Here is a 24,685-nt window from a genome sequence, read left to right as displayed (position 1 = left end):
TCTGAAAATGTCTCCGTGGTCATTTGGCCAGCATGCCTAAATGCCAAAGGCTCATGGAAAGCTGTTACCTTCCCACCAAAAGTGGTTTCTATTTTTTCTACTTGCATTTTTACATGCTTTCTAACTGCTAGGTTGGCAGAAGCTGGGACAAGTAATGGGAGCTCTCACTGTTTGGGGCTAGGGATTCGAACCACCAAACTGCTGACCTTTCTGTTCAACAAGCTCAGCATCTTAGCCACTGAGCTACCACGTCCCTTGTCAACTATATTCTCCAGGGTTACTGCAGGAGGGCCTGGTTCACGATCTGGTTCATCTCTCAGTTTCTCCTCTGTAGAGAATCCCTTGGGAGAAGATCTCACTGTGCTGGGGGGGGGGGGCTCGTTCATCCGGAGCCCCAGTGGCTCCAGCTGATTGCCTGGCACTTGAGAGGAGTCTCTTGAGGGCTGCCCACTTCTCCAATAGAGTGTTTTGATCATTGAAGCCTCTAAGAGGCCTTCGACCACATGAATATATAAAGCAATGTGGTCTATATTTATCTGGTGGTGCGGTGAGGTTACCATTGATCCAACAGGAGTGTCCCTGCCTCAAGTCCTTGAATTTTTACAGGATAGTCTGGATAAGGGCTTATCCTATAATATAATCCGTTGACAGGTGGAGCTCTAGTCATGGTTGTGGGGGGCGATGGATTTATGTCTCTAGCCCACCATCCGATTATTAAACAGTTTTTGAAGGGGGAGTCCAACTTCCGTTCTCCAGTAGTCCACAGGTTCCTTAGCTGGAACCTCCCCACAGTTCTCTGGGTGCTGGGCGGAATACCTTTTGAACCGCTCAGAATGTTTACATTATTACAGTTCCTAAAGCTCAAGGTGGCTTCTTGGTGGCTGCCACCTCAGCCAGACGTATTTTGGAACTAGGGGCCCTGTCTTCTAGGATAGACCTATGCACATTTCACAACAATAGGGTAGTTCTTCGGCTGGATCCAAAATTCCTGCCGAAGGTAAATTCTCTGTTCCATAGGTCACAGGAGGTAGTTCTTCTGGATTTCTGTCTGGGGCCGTCCCATGACAGGGAACACACTGGCACAGGGTGGATCTCTGTAGGACCCTTAAGATGTACCTGAAATGTACGGCCTTCATCAGAAGGACGGAGGTGCTTTTTGTCTCCTTCCAGCCTGCTACTCTGGGGCTAGGGTGTCCCCTGCCATGATTGGGAGATGATTAGGGCAGTGATTACGCAGGCTTATGAAGCCCGCGGACTTCTGGTGCCATCAGGTATCATGGCCCACTCCACTAGGAGCGCCGTCACTTCGGCGCCTGGAGGGCTCCCATAGGCAATATCTGCAGGGCGGCCACTTGGGTGTCACCCTCTCCATTCATAAGGCATTACTGCCTGGATGTGTCTGTGGAGGCATCCTTCGGCCTATCCATCAGGAACTCTGGACCAGGCAGTGCCCCACCCTTAAGACGATAGCTTTGGTACATCCCATTCCTGAACCCTTATGCAGTATCCCTGGAGAAGACATGTTAGTCCTACCTGAACATAGTTTCTTAGGATACTGCAGGAGGGTTCAGGTCCCTCCCGATTAATGTGTCCGTAGTTCCCAGACCTAGGTAGAAGATGGCCTGGTTGTCTTCTTCCTTTCCAAAACTCTCATGAAGTTGCAACCTCATTGAAACTGGGCCAAGGAGGAAGAGAGTCAGAGGAATGGCTTAATAATTATGACTCAGTCTCTGGACCAATCAAGGCATGATAATAACCATTCCTGAACCTTCCTGCAGTATCCTGAGAAAAACGTTCTGGTGGGACCAACGTGTTTTGTCAATTATTTGAGAGGGTGCTATGATAATTAAACTGGAATAAAACCAATATAAATTAGATACCACCATCACACTGATATGATTAGTTTTACCAAATTTTGCTTAAAAATAATGAATCCACTCATACTATAAATGCCCTTATATCTTCTCTACTAAGTCAAGAAAATTAAGGAGGTGGACATTAGTGAATAGTAAATAGTTTTCAATATATTACATATAGAAGCAATTGTCAGGATAAAATTGTGATTCTGCATTGTGATATTTCCAGAAGATCTCTGGTTTTATGTAAAAGAAAGTTGGAACTTCGTGAACTTTGCTCTTTTTTCCACTTTGTGAAAACAGACAGCTGGACTATCACTAAGGTTTATTGGTGTTGTTGCATATATTATGCACAAAAAATATATAATTGAAATATATAAAAGCAAAGACATTTGGGATGTGTGCTCAGCAAACTTCTCCAATGTGCTGAGCAGAAAATCCAAAGCAAAGAATCCAAATCCAAAACTCAGCCTTCTGCTCTAGAGACGGAGTCCTTTTAAATTTCATAACCACGCCTCTCTTGGCTGTATCCCAGTTTCGACTCAGTCTAATTGTGATCTATGATGCAACTTTGATTAATTGAATAACATCTATTCAGAACTGTAGGGATGATATGCCACTTGTTTAATTACTTTTAAAATGTGAATTATAAGGTATGTATATCAATGATGATTTGCTGTTGCTGGTTCTATTTCAATTTATTCTAAATTGATCATTAACAGACTAAGGAAAATTGTAATAAGGTTTCCATCAATAATAATGATAGCTACTGATATTCTTTCATCTATAATTAACTATTGACAATAATTTTGGTTAGAGCAATAGTTAAATTGTGTAGAGTGAACTCCACAAAAATTGTAGGCTTTTAAAGTTGGAAACGTCCTTATTAACCAACCTCTAATTAATATATAATATAATAAAGCAGGAGAATATTGATGATGATACTATGCTTAAAGATCATCAGAAAACCAGCAAGATTTTTAAAGTACATATTTTTAAAATCTTCTGTAAAAGCAGTAAAACAATATTGTCTTTTCAGTTCATGCTTTTGCAAATACCAGCTATTGAAGGGATATTAATAGCAATGGTGACATAGAAATGGTAATCCCATCCCATATACTTTTGGTGATTAATAAGTAGGAATGTTAGTATTTTGTCAATTGTTTTAGATTGTTATTAAATGTACATTCATTAACATAATTAACTATGATAATAGTAATGAAATGATAATCTTAATTAGTAAAAATAACTTGGATATAAATTGTAAACTAGGACTTAGGGAAAAGATCTCTAAATTAAATGAACTTATTAATGGAGCAAATATGGGTGAAAGTGGAAAGAAGGGAAGATGGAAAAGTGAATTTGACAATTTGGAGCTTTATCCCAGATTTCAAGATACAGGAGAAAAAAAAGGGTGATAATGATGGAGTTAAGAAGAGAAACCTTTTCAGAAATAAATGTGACAACCAAAGACAAGCTAATGTTAATAACAATTCAAGGGCAACGAGGCTATTTGAGAGATCTTTTAAGTTATAAAGTGCGGAGAGAAGTTTATAAAATTTTTATAAATGAGCTGAAAAAAAAATTGACACAACAACTGGCAAGAGAGATAAGATTGTTTTGTCACTGGAAAGATACAGGTTGATAATGAAAGTTGATGATAAAAGTTAATTTTTGGTGATTAATAAGTAGGAATTTCAGTATTTTGTAGATTGTTTTAGATTATCATTGAATGTTTATTCGCTAACATATAATTAACTACGACAACAATAATGAAATGATAACCTCAATTAGTATAAGTAACTTGGTTATAAATTGTAAATTGGGACTTGGTGAAAAGACCTATAAATTTTATTAATAAATTTTTGTTTAGATCTTGTTATAAAAGTATAATTCCTTTAGGTCTAAAGAGAGGAGATATGATATAAATAGTAAATAATTTTTGGTTAACCACAATAATAACAAGGAAATGTTAATGGATACTTTTGGTGATTAATAAGTAGGAATGTTAGTATTTTGTCAATTGTTTTAGATTGTTATTAAATGTACATTTGTTAACATATAATTAACTATGATAATAATGAAATTATAATCTTAATTAGTAAAAATAATTTGGATATAAATTGTAAACTAGGACTTAGGGAAAAGACCTATAAATTTTATTAATAAATTCTTGTTTAGATCTTGCTGTAAAGGTATAATCTCTTTTGGGCCTGATGAGAGGAGAGGTGATATAAATAGTAAATAATTTTTAGTTAACTACAATAACAAGGAAATGTTAATGTATAATGTTTAATGATGTGTGTGTGTGTGTGTGTGTTGTATTAGTAAAAGCAAATTGGATATAAGCTTTAAATTGTGGTTGAGGAGGAAAAGGGGGGGATGCTTAGATATCTTATTAACTGATTTTGTTTCAAAATATGTTATAAAGGTGTAATGTCATTGGAGGTTTATTGAAATTGTGAATGAATGCCAGTAGGTGGTTGTGTCTTTAAATAACAAATGATTTCAGATAAAAGCACGTTTAAATAATTGTAATTAAATGAGAATTGTGGTACAGTGATAGTAAAATACATACATTTTTTTGATTTGAAATGTACAATTCAATTTGAATGAAGTATATGTAATGTTTGTGGAAGAAACACACGAAATGTATTTGTAACCAATCGACACGCTTTCTACAAGATGTAACGAAGGATGATTCTTTTGTGTTTTTGTTTAATTAAAATAATAAAACTTTTCAACAACAACAACAAAAAAAGAAATCATAATTGTAAACCCTTATTGATAAATCAAACAAGTCAGGCTTTTGTGACTTACCCCACTGCCTTGGCTATATGAAGAGTGCCCCCCCAGAGTTTTGAAAAGGTGGCATTTTGACATGCATAATTCATCTTAAAGAAATGTGCTATCAAGTTCTCATTTCCTTCTGCATTTGTATTTTACATCTTTATTACTCTGCATCTTTGATAGCTATTTTAAAGGTACAGTCATAGATATAGTTTTAATCTGTGATTGCTATTTCAGATGAATCAGAGCTGTGTTTTTGTTCAGGTCCTTCAGTTTGGTTACAAAATAGAGATAGAATTGTCAGCATATCCACTTCTCTCTACGTGTTAACACGATTTTGCATTACACTTTTAAGTACAGTTTGGAGGAAGGGCATCAAATATATTTAACAAGCAAAACAAAATATTATTATTTTAAACCTTCAAAGTCCAGACCTTTATAATGAGTCAATTTGATTTTGGAATGCTGGATTAATGTGACCTCAGTTTCGAAGTGATTCAAATTATTCTAAAATAGGCTGTCTCGGTTTAGGCTATGGTTGCCTTAACATTTGAACTGCATCTGAATCTATGCTTTATGCCAATGTAAAGAATTGTATGTGTCTATATAGGAGGAATAGGGAGAAATAACTTAGCAGCATACATAACAATCAGTGGAACAGCTTGCCTCCAGAAGTTGTGAATGCCCCAACACTAGAAGTCTTTAAGATGTTGGATAGCCATTTGTCTGAAATGGTATAGGGTTTCCTGCCTAGGCAGGAGGTTGGACTAGAAGACCTCCAAGGTCCCTTCCAACTCTGCTATTGTATTGTATTGTATAACTGTAAAATCAGGCTGATTCACTGAGATGGGAAAAACCGGAACTTTATTTATTATGTATATGCCTCCTTTATTATTTTTACAATTAAATCAAGACTAACATATCCAATGTACCTTGCTCCTTTTCTTTCAATAGCAATCCTACAAGATGAGTAGGTCTTGAGAGAGAGAGTGATCGGCCCAAGGTCACCCAGTTTCCCACTTTTTAGCCAGGTGCTTAACCACTAGGCCATGGGTGTCAAACTTGTGTTGTCACATTGCCATCACGTGATTTATCACAATGTTTTTCCCCTTTGCAGAGCTGGGGTGGGTGTGGCCTGTGTGTGATGCATCCGGCTCTCAGGACTGCCAGTTTGACACCTTTGCACTAAACCAGTGAAAGTGAACTTTTTTCACCTCGGGTGTCAAAAGTGTGTGCCCACCCCATAATTTAATACCCCTGCTCATGCGCCCATAACCCCACTGCTGCTCCATGCATGCACACATGGCTTTCCTGGAGCCTGGGGAGGGTGAAAACATCCTCCCCACTGCCCGGAGGCTCTCCAGAGGCCGAAAACAGCCCATTTTCTGGCTTCCGGTCGGCTCTGATAGGTCCATTTTTCACCCTCGCCAGGCTCCAGAGGCTTTCTAGGAGCCTGGGGAGGGCAAAAAACAGCCCAACACGCAAACCAGAAGTTTGGGAACTGACTTCTGGATTGTCTGTTGGGACGTTTTTCTCCCTCTGGAGGCTTCAGGAGGCTTTGCCTCCAGAAGCCTCCAGAGGACGAAAAACAGCCCAATGTGCAAATTGGAAGTCCGTTCCCGAACTTCCGGTTTGCATGTTGTATGGTTTTTTACCCTCCGGATGCTTCTGGAGGCTTCAGGGAAACCTCCAGAGGGTGAAAAACTGCAGAAAATCAAGGCCGAAAATCAGCTGGCCACCACAAATATATGTGTTGGAGCTGATTGGGCAATGCCTCGCATGCCCTCAGAAATGGCTCCGCGTGCACACATGTGCCATAAGTTCGCCATCATGGCACTAAACCAAACTGGCTATCTTGATGGTTCAGTTAACCCACAGTGCATGAAGCATTGTCTTCTGTTTCTCCATCCAAATCTATTTGTTTTTTGGCTCTTCCTGCACTAACAGAGAATTCAAATGTGAAAAATGACAAAATAAAGTGCCAGTATTGTCAGTTGCAGTTTAGAGCGATACCAAGAATCTATGCTGACTTTTGACCATTTCTTCTAGCGTTTAGTCTTATTTGCAGAGATTAATTTACAAAGAGCAGAAGCAACGGTTAGCAAGATGATGAAAAACTACCTGCTATCTATAGTCTCAGTCTTGGTGTGCCATTGATAACCGATTACAGCTACTGACTTAGTTTCAGAATTATCAATTCTAGAAATGTAGTTTCAGAAATATAAGTTCTAGAAATAGACGCCAGGAAATTTGATGGAAGAACAGTGGCTTCTTCCTGATTCATGTTAGTTATTTATGGCCAATGAGTTTTATTTTGTGCCTCGACATTGGTGATACCACCTGTATTATAATAATAGACTTTGTTTCCTAGAAATTTGTACCATTACAGCCATAGGGATTGTTGATATGCCTTTTCACATTATAGAACTTCAGCAGTGTACCCTCAAGGAAATGTCAAAATTCACTGTCAGTTGCATTGTGCTGCTAGAAAAGTCAGTGCTGCTGAATTGGAGTATATTAATTGAGGTTATAGATATTCTGTAGTAGCTAAATCTAGGGTTGGTATTATCATCAACACATGTGAAAACATATCTGAAAAATATTTCTGTTTAAATTTGTATTAATAATAGTTTTCTGCACCGTTTTTATTATCTAGAAATAAATTTGATGCAGGAATTATATAGTGTGCTTTGCTGTGTCATTCTTTATCTGATTTCAGAGTCTTGTGGGACACAGCTTTTTTTAAAGAATTGTGAAGTATTGATCAGGGCATAGTATCTTCATTCTGGTGCTTGCTGAGAATTTCACTTCACTGTAAAGGGCTTCACTGTGCTAATCCTCCTTACACTGCAGTACTTGTCACCTGCCTGATAGGTGTTAAATACTGCATTGGAAGGGGATTATCACCAGCTCTTTTTGCTCTGGCAGTGTAAGGAAAAAGAAAGCTTTCTCGCTGTTCTCTCAGGGTTGAGTAAGAGATTCCCAATAGCATGATTATGTATGATGTAGTAATAGTTTCCAAAATGCTATATTAAACATGTGTTACCCCTTGTTGGCAAGAAGGATACATCCAAAAAAGTAATGTATTTTTCAAAATGTGAATGTTCCAAATACGCTTTCTATTTGCAGTATGTAAAATGCAAAAGTTCAAAAGAGAGAAGGGAAACTTGCCAGGCATAAGCTTGATTCTCACATTATGAAATTACAGTTTGCAAACAATTACTTCTATAGGCTGTATTAGTGCTCCTTTAAGATCCCCCCCCTAAAGTAGAAATAGAGCACTCTTGGAAGTAGGATCAAAATGTTGAAGAATTTGAGCTCTCTTCATTAAATATTCTTAATGATTCTGTTTTTTGTTGCTAACCAGTTTTTAAACATTTCCATACCTGTTAAATAAATTCAGAGATTAGTCAATTGAAAATAAATATTTATTATTTCTCATTCTTTCTTTTTATTAAGAATGTGCTTGGGATCAAGGAACAAGTATTAGTGGCGTGCAATGTTAACAAAGAATTATTGTAATTTTTGCTGAAACTGGCACTCAAAATTTAACAGCTGTGTGTGTACAAGACGAGTGGGGTGATTTATAAGCCAGTAGGTAGATTTGTTATATGGAAAGAGATCTGTTAAGGTGTGAAGTAGAATGTGCAAGGTACCATAAATGAATAGCTGATATATTAGGCTTCTAGTATTTTAATATTATTTTTCTTCGGTTTTCTAAACAATTCCAGATGGTTTATATTGTTTATTCTCCAAAAGCAGCCCAAGGTATTATATAATTCAGAATATGCAGAATCAAGTACCATTAATACATAATAGGCATGGCATGCCTCAAAAGTGATTCAAAAAAGGTGCTTCAGAAGACATAGGAATACAAGTTCAGAACTACTTAAGAAACCTGAAAAAAGGCTGTTTTAATGAATTGACTCATTTCTCAATCCTCGTATTTAGATGCATTGCTCCATTTTTCTACTTCCGATTGTACCTCTGGAAATTGCTTTTGGAGAGGTATCGCAAATTGAAGACTGCACTGAGAACTGTGGCAGAGAACCAAAGAACTGGTGAATACACTGATTCCTTGGAACCTCTATGGATAAGGAGCGGAGAGGACAGAACATCACATACATATGCTCTGAATGTGCTCTCTGTGAGGAAACTGCACAGAAACAGTTTTCTATGGGTGTGAGTGACAGGAGATGACAAAATTAGCCATCTTACCACCACTAGGGAGGCTTTTAAAGGACACTAAGTTTTCAAAGCTTACCTTCTAATCCCTTTTGGAAATTGCTCATTAGTTACTTCTGAGATATTAGAGACCTTTGGAATGACAAGTTTGAAAATGTTGGGTGAGTCTGCCTTTAATCCTGAACAAAAGAAAACTCTAATTATTAGCTTAAGAATTTAAAGAATTTGAAGTAAACAGCAAAAAAGTTAAATAAGATTTCGATCTTAGAAAGTTATAAATGGAAACTTTCACAATAAAATTTTGAAATTAATTATAAAGTACAAAGAGCTTTAAAGTACAAAGAGCTTTGTATGGGAAATAGATCCTGTTTTAGTTTTTTACAAGAAACAACACAAAGAAATAATTTCATGATTTCAAAAACTGGACACTAGAAAGGACTAAAGATTATAGGTAGAGAGATGATATATAGGCCTGCAAGATGTTTATGACAAAAATACTGAAGGAGATTTCATTTGAAGAATGAAATCAGAAAATAGTAGCCACAATATCAACAAAGTAATGATGTTTGTTTCTATGGATAGTCTATCTCCAAAGAGGTTATTGAAGAATTGTCAGATGTGTAACAAATTTTATCTGACAAGATAAAGATGGCATCGAAATTGGGTTTACAACTGACAGGTCAAAAGAATGATTTAGAAAAGGATATTTCACTGCATGACAAAAGAAATTGGCTAAGGTTTTGAAATGTAAGAAAGAAATACAAATGCATACCAAGGGACAAAGATGAAGTGAAGAGAAATAAAATCCTACAATAATATTTGAGCAAACTAAAGATTAAGATTGTTAGAAGTAACAAATAAAATGAAATATAAGGTTGGTTTATTTGGTCAAGGGTAAAATAAGTGATCCCCCCTTTCTGGACTTTCAGCTGACACCAGGACTGAAAACATGATGTTTTATGGATTTGTTTAGAGATGAGATATGGGATGAAAAGATACATGTTTATAACATTAAGAAGGGGTGAAGAGTTACTAAATTTGTTTATATTTCTGATGAAGGTTGGAAGTATCTTTTTTCTTTATTATATTCTTACTTTCTTCTCATTTTCTTTTTATTTCTTTTTCCCTGCACTGTTTACTCCTTTCTAATTTCTTTTCTTCCTTTAAATTTAGTTTGAATGAGAGAGAGAGAGAGTGAGGGAGGGAGACAGATACTGTACTTGCAGAGAGCTAAGCAGTGCTACTGAATCTTAGAATTGGACAACATCATTTAAGCCCTCATGTTTAACCCCCCCCCCCCCGCTCAATGCAGGAAGCCAATTATAGAATATGAGACTGAGAACTATCTAGTCTCCACTTGAACATATCCCATCTAGGGGAGCCAGGCCAGCATCTCTTGGATAATTGATTCCTCCCCTCTAATATTCATTTGCAATATCCTTTTCTGTAATTTAAATCTATTATGCTGTGTTCAGCATTCTGGAAAGAAAGAAGTGGCTTTGACAGTCTTCTGTGCTATCTAGTTCTGATAAAGAAATATCTGCAGGAAAATCTGTCAAGCTGTATCTTTCAATAAATCTGTAGCTTTACAAAACAAGCAGATACAAATTATGTGTGATATAAAGCTAAACACTATCTGCAAATTATATTGTTTTCATATTTTGAATCTGTAAACAATTATACATAAATAATGACCATGCATTTACATTTATTTGGTACTATGTGGAAGTTGTATTAGCTTTTGTTTAAGCATATGGAGATTCTTAGAAATTTGTTAAGTTTTGGACATTTTTGCATAAATATTACCTAAAATGTGATCTTATCTGCATACAAGGTCTTAATTTAGATAAAGAGAGCCCAATTAAACAAATAAGTCAAAACATTACAACTGTTCATTTATTTATTGGGAAAAATGATTGAAAGCTAAAGAAGCATATGAACCTTTAGGAGTATGAATTCATATAAGCGGGAAATTAGGGCCAGATGTTTCAATAAATGGAATGATAAGTGTGAATGTGGGAGGATTGCCTAAAAAACCAAATTTCTGGGTATAGATGATCAAAGCTTGATCTTCACAACACAGTGCCCACTTGATTGCTAGAATATGATTCTCTTCATTATAAGATTGGGATTCATCCATCATTGATTGGCCTTTCTTAGGTCAGTTATTGTTCATAACAAAGAGACTTATACTCATTAATTTAGAACTTGGTTATAACAATCGGCATATCTGTCTTTTGGCTATAGTTGCTGGTGAACTGTCAATTTTACATGTTAACATCTGTGCTACTGATTTAGTTAGCAAGAACAACAGTAATGCTGGGGCATCCAATGGCTATTATAAATGAACTATCCTTTTTTCCTTAAAATCACTGTTTCTTTTTTTGCAAAAATTTTTATTGAGAATTATAAATGAAAATAATATTAAAACCATTGTTTTCTAGCCAAAAACACAATAGAAAATTTAATTGAAGAAAGTAGAAGAAATTGAAAGGAAATCATAATAAAATGTTGTGGAACTTATTGTGGACATGTCAAGCTCTTAAGCTTTTCTTGACTTGATAGTAATTTATTAGATTATTAAGACTACTACAAGATGAAAACCAATAAACCTATTAGAAGTGATAATAACCAGGTATGGTTAGATTGAGTGATAGACATTCATTGGTGTGGGGTTTCAAGGCTGGTATGTATTGCTGGAATAACTTCTGAACAGCACTGTATGAAACAAGGAGTATAGGCTGATGTTTCATTAGTAGTAGTGACAGTGACAGACATGATGAAACAGTATCTTAAATTTTGAGCCACTGTTGAATGACACAGTTGGTAAGCGAGGACCATCTGTAAAGTAGATACTCAGAATTATTGTGTAGTGTTTGTTAAACATGTTTTATGAAAATATATTTAATGTTAATCTATGATTTGGTATAGTTTTATGGTGTAGTAATAAACCTACATTTCCCTTCATGGTTTGTGAGGGGAGAAAAAAGGAAGCAGATTTCCTGGTTACTGTTCTTAAAAAGAAGTTCTTCCATATGTTCTGTCATTTCTGCAAAATTGCAGTAACTTCATTTGGGAAATATAACTATTGTAGTACTTAGCTCCTGCCTTACTAGGGCAGATGAATTGTCCAGTTCACTTCCTCCAGTGAATTTTCCCATTAGTGATGTAACACAAAGATGGGTTGCCAATTTCTTTACTACTGGTTTGGCGAGCTCCTGTGCTCGCACGCAACACTTCTGTGCATGCGCAGAAGCGTCTGGGCAGATGGGTGGAACCTCCTGCCGCCGCTACTACCGGTTCGGCCGATCCAGGCCAAACCAGCAGCAACCTACCTCTGATGTAACAATATTTTATGAATATGTGGGACTATGATGAATACAATCCACATTGTCAGAATGTTTTTATTAGACCAATTCAAGATCACAGAAAAGCGTAGTAGCTAGCATTCCCCCTCCCTCCAAATGATCAGCCTGAATTGTTTGTCATGGGTAATTACTGGTAGCAGTCAAGACTTTAAAGATTGCTATTATGTCAAAACCACTGTTTTCTAAAATATACTGCTCTGAGAACAAAAAAAGGGTATCCAAAATAATATCTTGTTTCTGTAGCAGAAATATGTGTATTAAAAAAGGGAAATGACCTTCCTCTATCCTTCATTGTTTTGATTATCTTTGGTAACTCTTTCATCTCCTTCAGCAAGATGAAGGGTGTAGATCTTTCAAAATGTTTCCCCATATATAAGCCTCTTTAGGCTTCTAATTGCCCTTGGAACCTTTTGTATTTTTACTGTATCAAAGACAGGGTTTCTCAAAAGCAACTTTTAAAAAGCTCTCATGCTATTTGTATACCTCTGCATCACATCCTATGAGAGCAGATGTCTAGACCTCCATTCTGCTCTTGTTTCTGGCTGGGTTGGTATGAATAACTAAAAGAAAATTAGTTTAATGCAGCAATTGCCAAATGTCAGATAGCTCTGATTGAAAGATTATAGGACAGAGTTAAGAAATACTATGAGTAAGAGGCAGGGGTGAGATAAAATTGCGGTTTGTTAATTGATGCTAAATCAGTAGTTTTAATGAAATGTTGATGGGCTTTTAAATTAAACAAAAAGCTATTACCATCTAGTTAGTATTTTGCAAATGGCTATGAAAGGAATATAGTATCTGTCCTTGAGAGAGCAGGTCAACTTTTGTGCTTTCCTCTCAGAGTTGTCCAGCTTGATAAATTAATATGATTAGCTAGAAGACTCAGAATTAGAAAAACTTAACAGAATTCCACATTCACAACAATTTGGATCACTTGACAGATTTGAGTAGAATGCATTTCCATCCCTTCCTCCCTGCATATTAATTTTAATTTTTAAAATGCCTAGAATACAATAATTTATTTGACACCTGATGAGCAGATGGATGAAAGAATGTTGCTGCTTGACCTTCACTATAAAATTTCCATGATAATTTTTGTCTGAGTTTTTGCTCCCCCCCCCTTTCGACTTAGATTATTCTTATATCAATATATCTGAATAAGGCTTTGGCTAATTTTACCAAATTAGAAATGTATTTAGAATAAATACGGTTCTAGGGCTTGTGGAAAAATGTTAGTGAAAGGAAAATATTTTACACTTTGGGGAAAAAAATGAATTCTTTTTGTATCCTTCTAACATCCCAAAAACTGAGTAGACGTTTATTTGTTTATTATTTAAAGGTTTCAATAACTTCTGCACTTGTATGCACAAACAACAGGACCTTCCGCTGACACCATGGCTGGGCACACGATATATAAAGGGTAGACAATTGGATAACCTTTTTAGTAGCCATGCAAGCCATCCAAAGAACATGGATTCTTTAATACTTAGGAAAAGATGCTTTGCTCATGCTGATATACTATGTTAAGGAATGCTTCTGCAAGGTCTTATATAAGTTCTGATATTTAAAGGAAATACTATCAACAAAAGAAAGGAAAACATGGTCAGTGAAAGACATTAACAAAGATCACAAATAAAGAGGCAGTTTTATTGCTAAATATGCTTCATTGAACGTCTCGACTTTGACTTCAAAACTGGAAAAGTAAAGAGAATGGTGGTTTAGGTTTATTGGTCAAATTTATACCACTGTAATAACTACTTCAGTCCAGCTGAATAATAAAGGAATATTTTTGCCATCATAAATTTCATCTGTAATTTCCAAAAACCCTTGTTTATTTGAATAGCATCTCTGATTTATTATGGTAAATAACTCATAGCCAAAGTGAAATATTTTTAGTTATAATTAAATAAGATATTAAGTGATTATTCCTTGTAAAAAAACAACATGTGATCTGGTATGTCTCTGAAACAATGCCACTAACATGCAGGTATTACTTGGTGTTCCAGTATAGCATATAACCTGCTGTAACCTTATTCTTATATATTTACAGCAATTTTGCTACTTGTTATGCTTGATTAATAGGGGACAGATTTTTGTGTTGTTCTTCATTGAAATTAAATAGTAAGTTTGGCATCCTTAAACTTATAGTATGAAATCTTTATCACCTTTTGGTAAAGATACATAAAGGATCTCTCAACAGTTTGGGGTTGGAGTGGGCTCAGTCAGAAACTAAGAGTCTGAATTTTAGCTGTGATAATGAATTCACTAAGAGAACAAAAGCCAATTCAGAAAACTATTTCCTTTATGTCCTCCCACTGAGATGAACTCTGCTGAATAATCATGCATACGACTGATCAGAAATATATGGTTCTGCTTTTCCCCCCATCTTGCACTCCAAAGGGTTTTGGCATAGAGTGGGATGAAACCACTTACTGCAGTTCTAATAAATATTGAATGGATTATGAAAGTCATTTTTGGAAGGGAAGGATTTCAAGATCTAAAGCAGCAGAGTTACAGCAATGCAGTATTTAATGTATCCTGATGACCCTCCAATATAACAAAGGGGATATTATTTTATAACACTCCAGTGAAAAGTAGATTGTCAGTTCTGCATCCAGTTGATTTCCTTCCTAAAGGAGCATGGGCATGGGATTGAAAGTGATGATGGTTTGATATAGTGCTTAATGGAAGTTGTGACTTTGGACGGATGGATTTTATAATTGCATCTTAGTGCCATCATCGTCATCGTCGTCATCATCATCATGATCATCATCATCAAAGTTGTGGAGATGTCTTAAATTTAATCCATTTATTTAGACTTATTTTTATATATTCTTGGATGTGAGAGACTTCTGTCAGACAGTATTTATTTTTGCATACTTAGGGATGGTTTAGAAACCCTTCAAATGTGTGAAAATGGTTATCACAAATTTTTGAACATTTACTGAAATGATCCATTCATGATAAATGCCATTTCTGTTCTTCTGAAAATCATTTTGCTTTAGTAAATTTTAAAAATGAAGACACATAAAAACTATATAGAGAAATTAATTTAATTATGATGAGTCACCAGCACTACAGTCTGCAAGATCTACAATGTAGAATTGTGAATGCAGAGATAAATGGTCTATGTTGATCTTTAACATTTTGAATGTTTATTTGTTACTGCATTTTATATAGTCACTTTCATAATATTCTATCATTATCATAAATTACTTAGGTAGTATCTATAGATTACATAATTTATGGCTCTGATGCTCTTTTCCATTACATTGCCATTGATTCTGTATTCTTGTTTTTCAGTGTGAATTTTTATGACATACTACTTTAAAAGGGTATAGCAGGGATAATTTATGGAAGCAAGTAAAATATTCTACTAAACTCTGTTTTCATATGACAACACGGTTACATTTATTGCACAGTTTAATTACCTGAAATTGCTATTCAATTTTTGAGTTGGGTTTGTACCAACAATTTTGTAACTATTTTTTTAAAAATCTCAGTCCTCAGTGTGCCAGTATTTTTTATAGTTTTTATAATTTGTTTGGGTAGAGATATTAGAGGCAGGAATGGAAAATACTGTTTCCTTTTTTGTGTTTGGCTTTAAAAAAATCTAAAAGACTAAAAATAAAAGGAGACAGTGGATGCTAACTATGAAATATTTAAGCTTGTAGTTTGATGTATAATCTTAGCATTTTCATTTATGTCCAATTAAGAACTGATTTTAGTCATCTATTAAAATATATTATTATAATGAGAATTGAAGGCTATATTTAGTGTGTCAATATTTTAATGTAAAGCATTTGGCATCTATCAGCATAATATTCTGCCTTTATCACCTCATTGAATTTGCTAGAGGAATGTTGATAGAATTTGCACAGCATCATTTAATCTCCTTTGTCAAATTATGAAGTTGTTATTGATTTCAAACTGTTGGTTAGCTTCACAGAGTTCTTTGCATCTTCACATTTTTCATAGGGATTCTCTTGTTATTTTACTTGTGCTAGAATTGCCAATTAGGAATAGATGTCTTGAAGGGGGGGGGGGGAGTACAACAAATACATTATCTCTGCAGGTCATGATCTACACTTCATTTTAAACAGATATTTTTCTAACCCACAGTTATAATTAAATAGTGCCTAAAATGGGTAACTTAAAGCATAATAACATCTCACAGGTTGTTTGTAGATTTGGGGAAAAGAGTAGGATAGCCTAAAATAATTGATTTCAAGGATGAAATCATGTTTTCTGAGATTCATTCACTTGCATTTAATTTTAATTATCATGTGTAGCTTCCTTGTAATCACAGATACATGCATATGGTTGTTTGTGTTATTGTTTTTAATCTTGCGCACATAGCCACATTACATTTGATAAACCACTTAAGTAGAATAACTGAATGAACCAATATGAAGGCATATTTAAAATGGTCTGCCTTTTAGTTACAATATTTCTTACATGATTGCTTTCATCTTTTGTTGTTGCAGCCCAGAGAACACATATTTACTTATATGCCATAAATAATATTTTGAACTAAAGTTTATCAAGACTATTTTTTCAGATAAAAAAATTAATTACCCATAAAATTGAAGGATACATTATTTTTGTGATCATTCAACCTATAAGAATTGAGAATTGGCCATACATTCCAGGCATCTTTCACCCTTTTCCTTTCTTTCTTTGGTCCCACTTTTCAGGATGAATTGTGATAACATGTCTCTTTGGCAGTGCTCTTAACTTGCATTATTTTGGTCTGCATTATTTTTATTAATAACAGTGAAGTGCAGCTATGATTTCATAAAGCAACAGAATCTTGTTCTTTCATATAGAAACCTTAGTTTCAAAAAGTCATTGGTCATTTATTTGGCTGAAGAATGTGCTGAAATGTTCTCCCTTAAAAAAACACTAGACTTCCTTCAAATTAATCAATAGATAGTAACTGTTTTAACTATATTATTGATGATAGCCATATTAATAGTGAATATCTCTCTTACGCTAAAAAAGTTGCAGTAAAATCAGGAGAGGATTGAGTTTCTTGTACTGATCCAAAAATATTATATCAGCCATAATAAGAGATTTGAGATGTTAATTTTAAACATGGTTTTAGCAGAGCATGGATGAACGTCCTCTTCCCATGCTTTCTTCTTAATTAATTACAAGGAGGATATTAAACGTATTTGTTTCAATTATGCTTTATAGTTGACTTGGGAACCATCGTTATATGTAGCTCATAAATCATTTCTGAGAATTTTATTTTGGTTTAAATTAATAAAATATTAGAATATTTTTGGAGACGGTGGTAATGCATTGAGTTAGACACAGAAAAAGAACATTTTAATGTGATGTTTAAATATAATTTTAATGAATATTTATTATGCAGTATGTAAAGTTAATGCTCATGCATTTTAACAACTTTTAGAGTGAACCTGAAAAATATGGAAGCATGAAACATGTATTGGTTTTATACTAGTTCCTTCTAAAGGAAGTGTTGCTATCAATTCCTAAACCACCATTTTACCAAATAACAAAATAAATGGTTCTCAAGTAACATATAAAGTATATTGTTACTGAAATTTCAGTCTTGTTTTAGACAATTTGTAGAAAAATAGTTTTGACTTTTCTTAAATACTTTAATCATATATATATATACTTTAACCCTGAAAATATAACATCTTTGAACATGAATCATATGGAGAAGAATTGAATAAATCTAGGTAAGATCATAAGTGATTCTTGCTATTAATTCTGGATCTCATTTTCTTCAGAGACAATAAATATAGGAAGTAATTGATTAGAGTCCCTGTCGATGCATACTCAGTACTACAAATCTAGGTAACAGTTCCTTTTGCTGAAATTAATGTACTACGTTATGAAGTTCTACCATAATTCTTGCAAAGATTTCCAAAGGAAATTGTGCTTTGAATTCTCAACAAATGAGAAAAGTACATATTATAAATAAAATATGAATAAAATAATGTTATAAACACTAAAATACTGTGGTGAAAAGAATCTTATTCATTCTGAACCCCAAATTGTAACAAATTATATTTTGAAACTTTAGTTCTAGTCCCCTCCTTGGCTGCTTATGGCAATTAAAGGCTGTGAGTCCCTGTACAACTGTTATAAGACTGCTGTATTAAGTATCTTAATTTGTTGGAAGATATGGAAATTATTGCTATGTGGCAATTGTATTATTGTTGTTTACTATTTTAATGTAGGTTTTGTAGGTATTATTCAAGCTATTTTTTAAAAAAAATATGCTTTAATTGTAAATATAATGAATCTGAATAAAATCTGTGACATACAGCTTGTTAAATAATCAAGTGTTGAATAAAACAGTTATATGCTAATTCTAGTCTAAATTTGATGTTATGTATTAATGTTCCTTGGATTTTTTCTTTGAATACAGTGTGATGAGTAGCATATGAGATACAAGTTGATTAAGTTTCAGTGTTTCTTTTCTGGAGTCTTTTAATTATTGGTTCTAAATAATTATGAGCTGATGCTCATATTATGAGCTGATACTGTATTTTTCAAAGTGTAAGACACATCGGAGTATAAGATGCAACAAGGTTTTGAAGAGGCAATTTTTTTTAAAAAAAGTAGATAGGTAGATAGAGGGATAGAGAGGGAGAGAAAGAGAGAGAAATACAGTAGGTAAGTAGGGAGAGAGAGTAGTTAGTTAGTTAGTTAGTTAGTTAGTTAGTTAGGTAGGTAGATGAGGGAGGGAGGGAGATAAATGCAGTAGGTAGGTGTGTCTTATATTCTGAAAAATACGGTATTTTCTGTTGTTGCACAGATCATCATTTTTCAGTGGGCCCCAAAAGTAAGGTTTATTGCTATTTTTGTTTCTAGTAGTGTTTGTTCAAGTGAGATCCCCATTGGTAAACTACAATTAGACTAGTTTCTAATTTGTGCTTCACTTATTTCTCTTCCCACCTACATCCTATCATTCTGAAAACCTCCAAGAAAGCTTGTAGCGTCTTTTAGCCATAAAAGCAAATTTATGTTTAGTATTCCTTTGGCAAATATGTGCTAATTCTGCATGTGGAGCTGTAACCGACTTAAGTAATGCTCTCCTGCGGATGGGTTGAATATGTAATTTTATGATGGTTTTACATACATATCTTTTTCTCTTTTTTATTTTATAGGGTACCACTTGAATGGGCTGATCAGTGTGAAAGGGACCTAGAACATTTGCTTGCAAAAGGTGCAAGGAGTTTTGCTGCATACAGGTGAGTATTAACTTATGATAGGCAGACAATCATGTTTTGGGGGTTACTAATTAAAGATGTCTTTGTATATAATCTATTTTCAAGTACTCTTAATTTTTTTAAGTAAATGATGTGCAGTTTTCCAGGGCGCTGCTCAGGAGAGTCCAAGCAAGGGTTAAATACAGCCAAACTGCCCAGAGCTGAATTGAAACTTAAGCCACACCTCTGGTGCTGATTATCCCTAGATTTTCAATTCAGCTAGCCCAGTAGCACGCACTTTAAGTTTCTCTGCATTTAGTTTATTTGCTTGGACTTTCTTGAGCATTTACTGTGAGTATTTTCAGTTTAGGGGGTGATCAGGCTGAGTGAGTGTAATTAGATTTCCTTCATTCGTTTCTAACTCGCTCTTCAGTTCTCCGGCGTCCTGCTTAACTCCCAGGCGCCGCGGGGAACGCAGGCAGCTGCTGGACCCTTGCTGGGGAGGGGGAAAGCCCCGCTGAGGCTCCTGCGGTTGGCGTCCGTGCCTTTGGTGGCCGGCGTGCAGGAGCAGTGCCTCAGAACTCTGGATGGTTTGGCGGCAACTTTTAAAGTAATTAGATCTTCCAGTCACCATTTTGGGAGCTATTTGCAGTTTCAGTTTCTGATTTCAACCTCGTGGCAGCTGCCTGCAGCCTGATTCACAGCAGGTGCCTCAAGGAGTCCGGCCTGGCTGGCAATTAGGTATATCCTTTTCACCTGAGCGGCAAGGATTGGGGCCGCTGGTCACAAGCCTCATTCCTGCAGTGCTGGGAGGTGTTAACACTCGCACTTTATTCCACCTGCTGGATATTGCTGCTGCGATCCTTTCACGTCTCTTCAGAGCATCTGTTAGTTTGCAGGACTTTTGCAAGGTGGTGAGTGGAGATAGCCCCTGATTATCTTGGCCCACAGTTACTAATGTCTGAGCAGGCTCCCGAGGATTCTACCCAGGCAGGGGATTCCTCCAGGGTTTTCTCCAGGCAGGCTGGTGTGGCTGCCAGGGAGGCCATCGTGGGCTCCAAACCATACTCCAGGCCAGCCCCTAAGCAGGGATCAGGGCCAGACAAGGATGCATTACACCCTCAAAAGGCCCTTGAAAATCAATTCTCCAAGGCCCAGCACCAAACGCAGTCCTCCCAATCGGTGTCTCCTGAGGAACCCGCCATGGAGGTTCCTCCGGCCTAGCCAAGGCCTGTTTCAGACAGTGAGGATGAGGGCCGGGAGTTTTCCCCCACAGCTTCCATGTCTAGGGCAGTATCTCCAGGGGCCTCGATGGTGGATCAAGCTGATCTTTTCGCTTGCCCTTCGGACCTAGAAGAAGGCCCTGCCCCGGGTCCCTTGGCTCCCCAACTTCCTTCTTCACGGCCCAAACCTGGAGCTCGGCCCATGGAGGATCTTGGGCCTGATCTTTCAGTGGAAATGCAGGAAGTTATCAACAGGGCCATTTCCCAGGGCATCGAAGCGGGCATGTTGCACAAGGGCAAATGCACCCGCAAGACTAAACACCTAGAGCCCCACCCAGTTCCCGTGGTTGCTTCTCCCCCACGTCCCCTGCATTTTCCCCACTCCTCTTCTGGTTCCGAGGCTTCGAACTGGGAGGAAGGGGATGACATTCTGCCTGTTCAGGAGGCTGAATTCTCGGGGGAGGAAGGTGCAGCGGCTCAAAAGCCCTCTTCATTGGGACTATTTAACATTGCAAATTTCAAAACCATTTTGGACAAGGCCAAGCTGGCCACCCATATGGGGTCCACTCCACCTGTTCAAGCTCCTGCTGAACTGGATGACTTATCTGGGGATTTGTTTGAGGAACCGGTCTCAGTCCAGGAGATCATTCCTATTCCCAAGATGTTTCTTAATTTGGTTCAGAAGCAATGAGCCCAGCCTGCTACTATGGCTACCCCCTCTAACAATGATAAGAAGCTGTACACTGTGGATGCCAGCCTGGAGGATTTACTTAAGCTGCCTCCTATCGATCCTCCGGTAGCGGCCCTCACCTCAACATCGGTGCTATCGCCTGATTTGTTAGTGGGTCTTAAGGCTGAGGATAAGAAATCTGAGAATGCCTGTCATAAGATGCACCAGGCGGCTGCATGGGCAATTAAGACGTCTGCCTCAGCTTCCTTTCTTTCTAGGGCCACTCTCCTCTGGTTGAAGCGGTTAATGGAGAGGGTTCCAGTTAAGGATACCAAGTTAAGGCAGGAGATTAATAAAATCATGGCTGCCACCGAGTATACTGCTGATGCCACCCTCAGTGCGGCTAAGTTCGCTTCTCGGGCCCTGGCTTCGAATGTCACCACCAGGCGTCTCTTATGGCTGAGGCATTGGAACGTGGACATGCATTCCAAGTGGAAGTTAGTTTCTGTCCCCTTCAAAGGGGTCAAGCTATTTGGGGAGGTATTGGATCCAGTCCTAGTGGAAAATAAAGAAAAAAAAGAAGGTGATGCCGTCGGTTTTTAAGAAATCCGATAAGAAGGGCTTTTACTCCTACAGGAAGCAGTCCTTTCGGAACTTGGAACCTTCTTCCAATTCTGCTCAGTCGCATCACCCATTCAACCAGCAGGCGGACAGGTCTCAGGACCGTCAGTCCTTCAGGATAGGGGTCGCCAACCGTATTACTCCAGACGCCCCTTTCGGGAGGGATCTGGCTCCAGCCCTTTCAGAAAGTATAAGTGACTCGGGAATCAGCTCCCATAGGGGGGCGGCTCCAATTGTTTCACTCTTATTGGGAGCAGGTCACGTCGGACCAGTGGGTATTACAAACGATCCGACTGGGTCTCACCCTAGAATTCCTCTCTCTTCCTCCCCGTCATTTCATCAGGTGTCCCGTTCCCTCGTGCCCTGACAAAAAATCCCTCATGGAACAGGAAATAAGACATCTCAGGGAGATCAGGGCCATAGAGCCGGTATCTCCAGGTCAGGAGGGGACAGGGTTCTATTCCATCCTGTTTCTGGTCCCCAAAAACTCCGGAGGGTGGAGGGGGATCCTAGGTTTAAAATGGCTAAATTATCATGTCACCTATCGGAGGTTCAAGATGCAGTCCCTCCAGTCGATCCTGGGCTGCATCAGGCCGGGAGACATCTTAACCTCCATAGACCTAAAAGAGGCCTACTCCACGTACCCATCCGCAAAGCTCACCGCAGATACCTGAGGTTCACTTACGCCGGTCAGCACTACCAGTACCAGGCCATGCCGTTCGGCCTGTCATCGCCCCCCAGGACGTTCATCAAGGTCCTCGCAGCAGTGGCGGCATTCCTCAGGTTGTGACCACTAAGGCTGCACTGCTATTTAGACGATGTGCTCATGCAGTCATCACCCCCCAGCAGGCGGTCGAGGATCTGCAGTACACTATGCAGGTTCTCCGGAGTCATGGCTTTTCCATCAACTTGGAAAAGAGCCATCTTTGCCCCACCACCAGGCTTCAGCATCTAGGGGACATCATCGACACCGTTGCCTGCCAGATCTTCCTATCACCGGAGAGGGTGGAGAGCCTCAGGGAGATGGCCATACAGGTATGGCGGTCTCCTCGTGCCAAGATCGTGCTGCTGTCACAGCTCCTGGGCAAGATGATATTGTGCCTATCCATCGTTCCGTGGGCACATCTTCACTCTCGTCCCTCCAGTGGCTCCTGCTGCCCTATCAAAGGATCAACGAGAGCAGCTCATCGAGGCTCATTCCGGTCTCCGTGAAGGTGCGTTGCTCTCTCGGATGGTGGTTGTCTCCTGCCCTGAAGAAGGGGTCTCCGTTCAAGGAGCCGACCCAGCTCACCATTATGACAGATGCCAGTCTGTACGGTTGGGGGCCCCACTTCCACAACCAGATAGCTCAGGGCAGGTGGTCCTCGACCGAGGCATCGCACAGCATCAACTGGTTGGAGCTGAGGGCGGTCCGGTTGGCCCTGCTTTGATTTCAGACGGGCATTCAGGATCATCCTGTGCGGGTGCTGACGGATAACATCACGACGAAGGTGCACATCAACCGCCAGGGGGGCACGCAGTCCAGGTCCTTGATGTCAGAAACCGACAACCTAGGTCAGTGGGCGGAGCTTCATCTGCTGTCCATACAGCGGCCAACTCTCATTTTCCCAGGTTTTTCACCAGGTTCCACGATCCGAGGGGATAAAAGCTCTTCACTGCCCTTGGCTGAAGGAACTGCTCTTCTTGCCTCTTCTTCCCAGAGTCATCAGGAAGATCCTGGCGGAGGCAGTGGAGATCTTTCTGGTAGCCCCCTTTTGACCCAGGATGACCTGGTTTGCCGGTCTGGTGAGTCTGTCTGTCGGAGGATTCATGGCGGATTCCTCCACATGAGACCTCTCTCTGCCAGGGGGCCCTTCTTCATCCAAAGCCCCAGTGGCTACAACTAGCCATTTGGCACTTGAGAGGGATCTCTTAAGCATGGACAACCTTTCTACCAAGGTGATCAGCACCAGTCCTTTCACGACTCAGATTTACGACGCCACCTTTGTTTCTTGGTGTTCCTCCAGGGGTGCTTCAGCTTCTTCAGCTTCGATTCCTGTCATTCTGGACTTTCTGCAAGACGGCCTTTATAAGGGTTTGGCGCCTAACACTCTTCGTCATCAGGTTGCCGCACTCTTCACCATCCTGGCCCCTGAGGGTCACCTTTCTCTCAGCCGTCACTCCACCATTCACAGTTTTCTCAGGGGGGCGACTAACCTGAGTCCCCCGATGGTTCACAGATACCCGAATTGGGACCTTAATGTGGTCTTGCGGGCTCTGGTCAAACCGCCGTTCGAGCCCCTCCATTCGGCCAGCTTGAAACATCTGACCTTTAAGACCGTTTTTCTCATTGCCATCACCTCGGCTAGACATATCTCTGAGCTGGTTGTCTTGTCTGTCCATGAGGATTTGTGCTTGTTTCACCAAGACAGGGTGATCCTTCAGCTGGACTCTTCTTTCGTGCCTAAGATTAATTCCTGGTTCCACTGCGCCCAGGAAATCATCCCCCGTGACTTCTGTCCACGTCCGAGGCATCCTCCCGAGGAGTGCTGGCACAAGCTGGATGTTTTCAGGACGCTACACAGATACATCAAGCGTACGGCCAGTTTTCAACACTCTGAGTCGTTGTTTGTATCCTTCCAGCCATCATCTCAGGGCAAGAAGGTCTCCTCATCTACGATTGGTGGTTGGCTTAGAGCCTGCATAGCTCTCACCCATGTTCTGCAGTCTCGACCGGTACCCAGTCGCATCATGGCACATTCGACCAGAAGTGCTGCCACCACCGCGGCCTGGGCGACGC

General features: G+C 38.6%; 1 protein-coding gene across 3 annotated transcripts in view; it reads left to right on the top strand.

Annotated features, from left to right (window-relative positions):
• Positions 1–24,685, top strand: part of PTPRF (protein tyrosine phosphatase receptor type F) — a 627,213-nt gene that overhangs the window by 91,790 nt on the left and 510,738 nt on the right. For all 3 annotated transcript variants that reach the window (XM_032217661.1, XM_032217663.1, XM_032217660.1), the window contains exon 2: positions 19,351–19,434. The gene's annotated coding sequence lies outside the window, so the exon portion shown is untranslated. The remainder of the gene's footprint in view (positions 1–19,350; positions 19,435–24,685) is intronic.

Source organism: Thamnophis elegans, chromosome 5 (genome assembly GCF_009769535.1).
Source record: "Thamnophis elegans isolate rThaEle1 chromosome 5, rThaEle1.pri, whole genome shotgun sequence".
NCBI lineage: Eukaryota > Metazoa > Chordata > Lepidosauria > Squamata > Colubridae > Thamnophis > Thamnophis elegans.
Note: the sequence above shows the minus strand (reverse complement) of the source record. Positions and strands in the feature narration are given on the sequence as shown.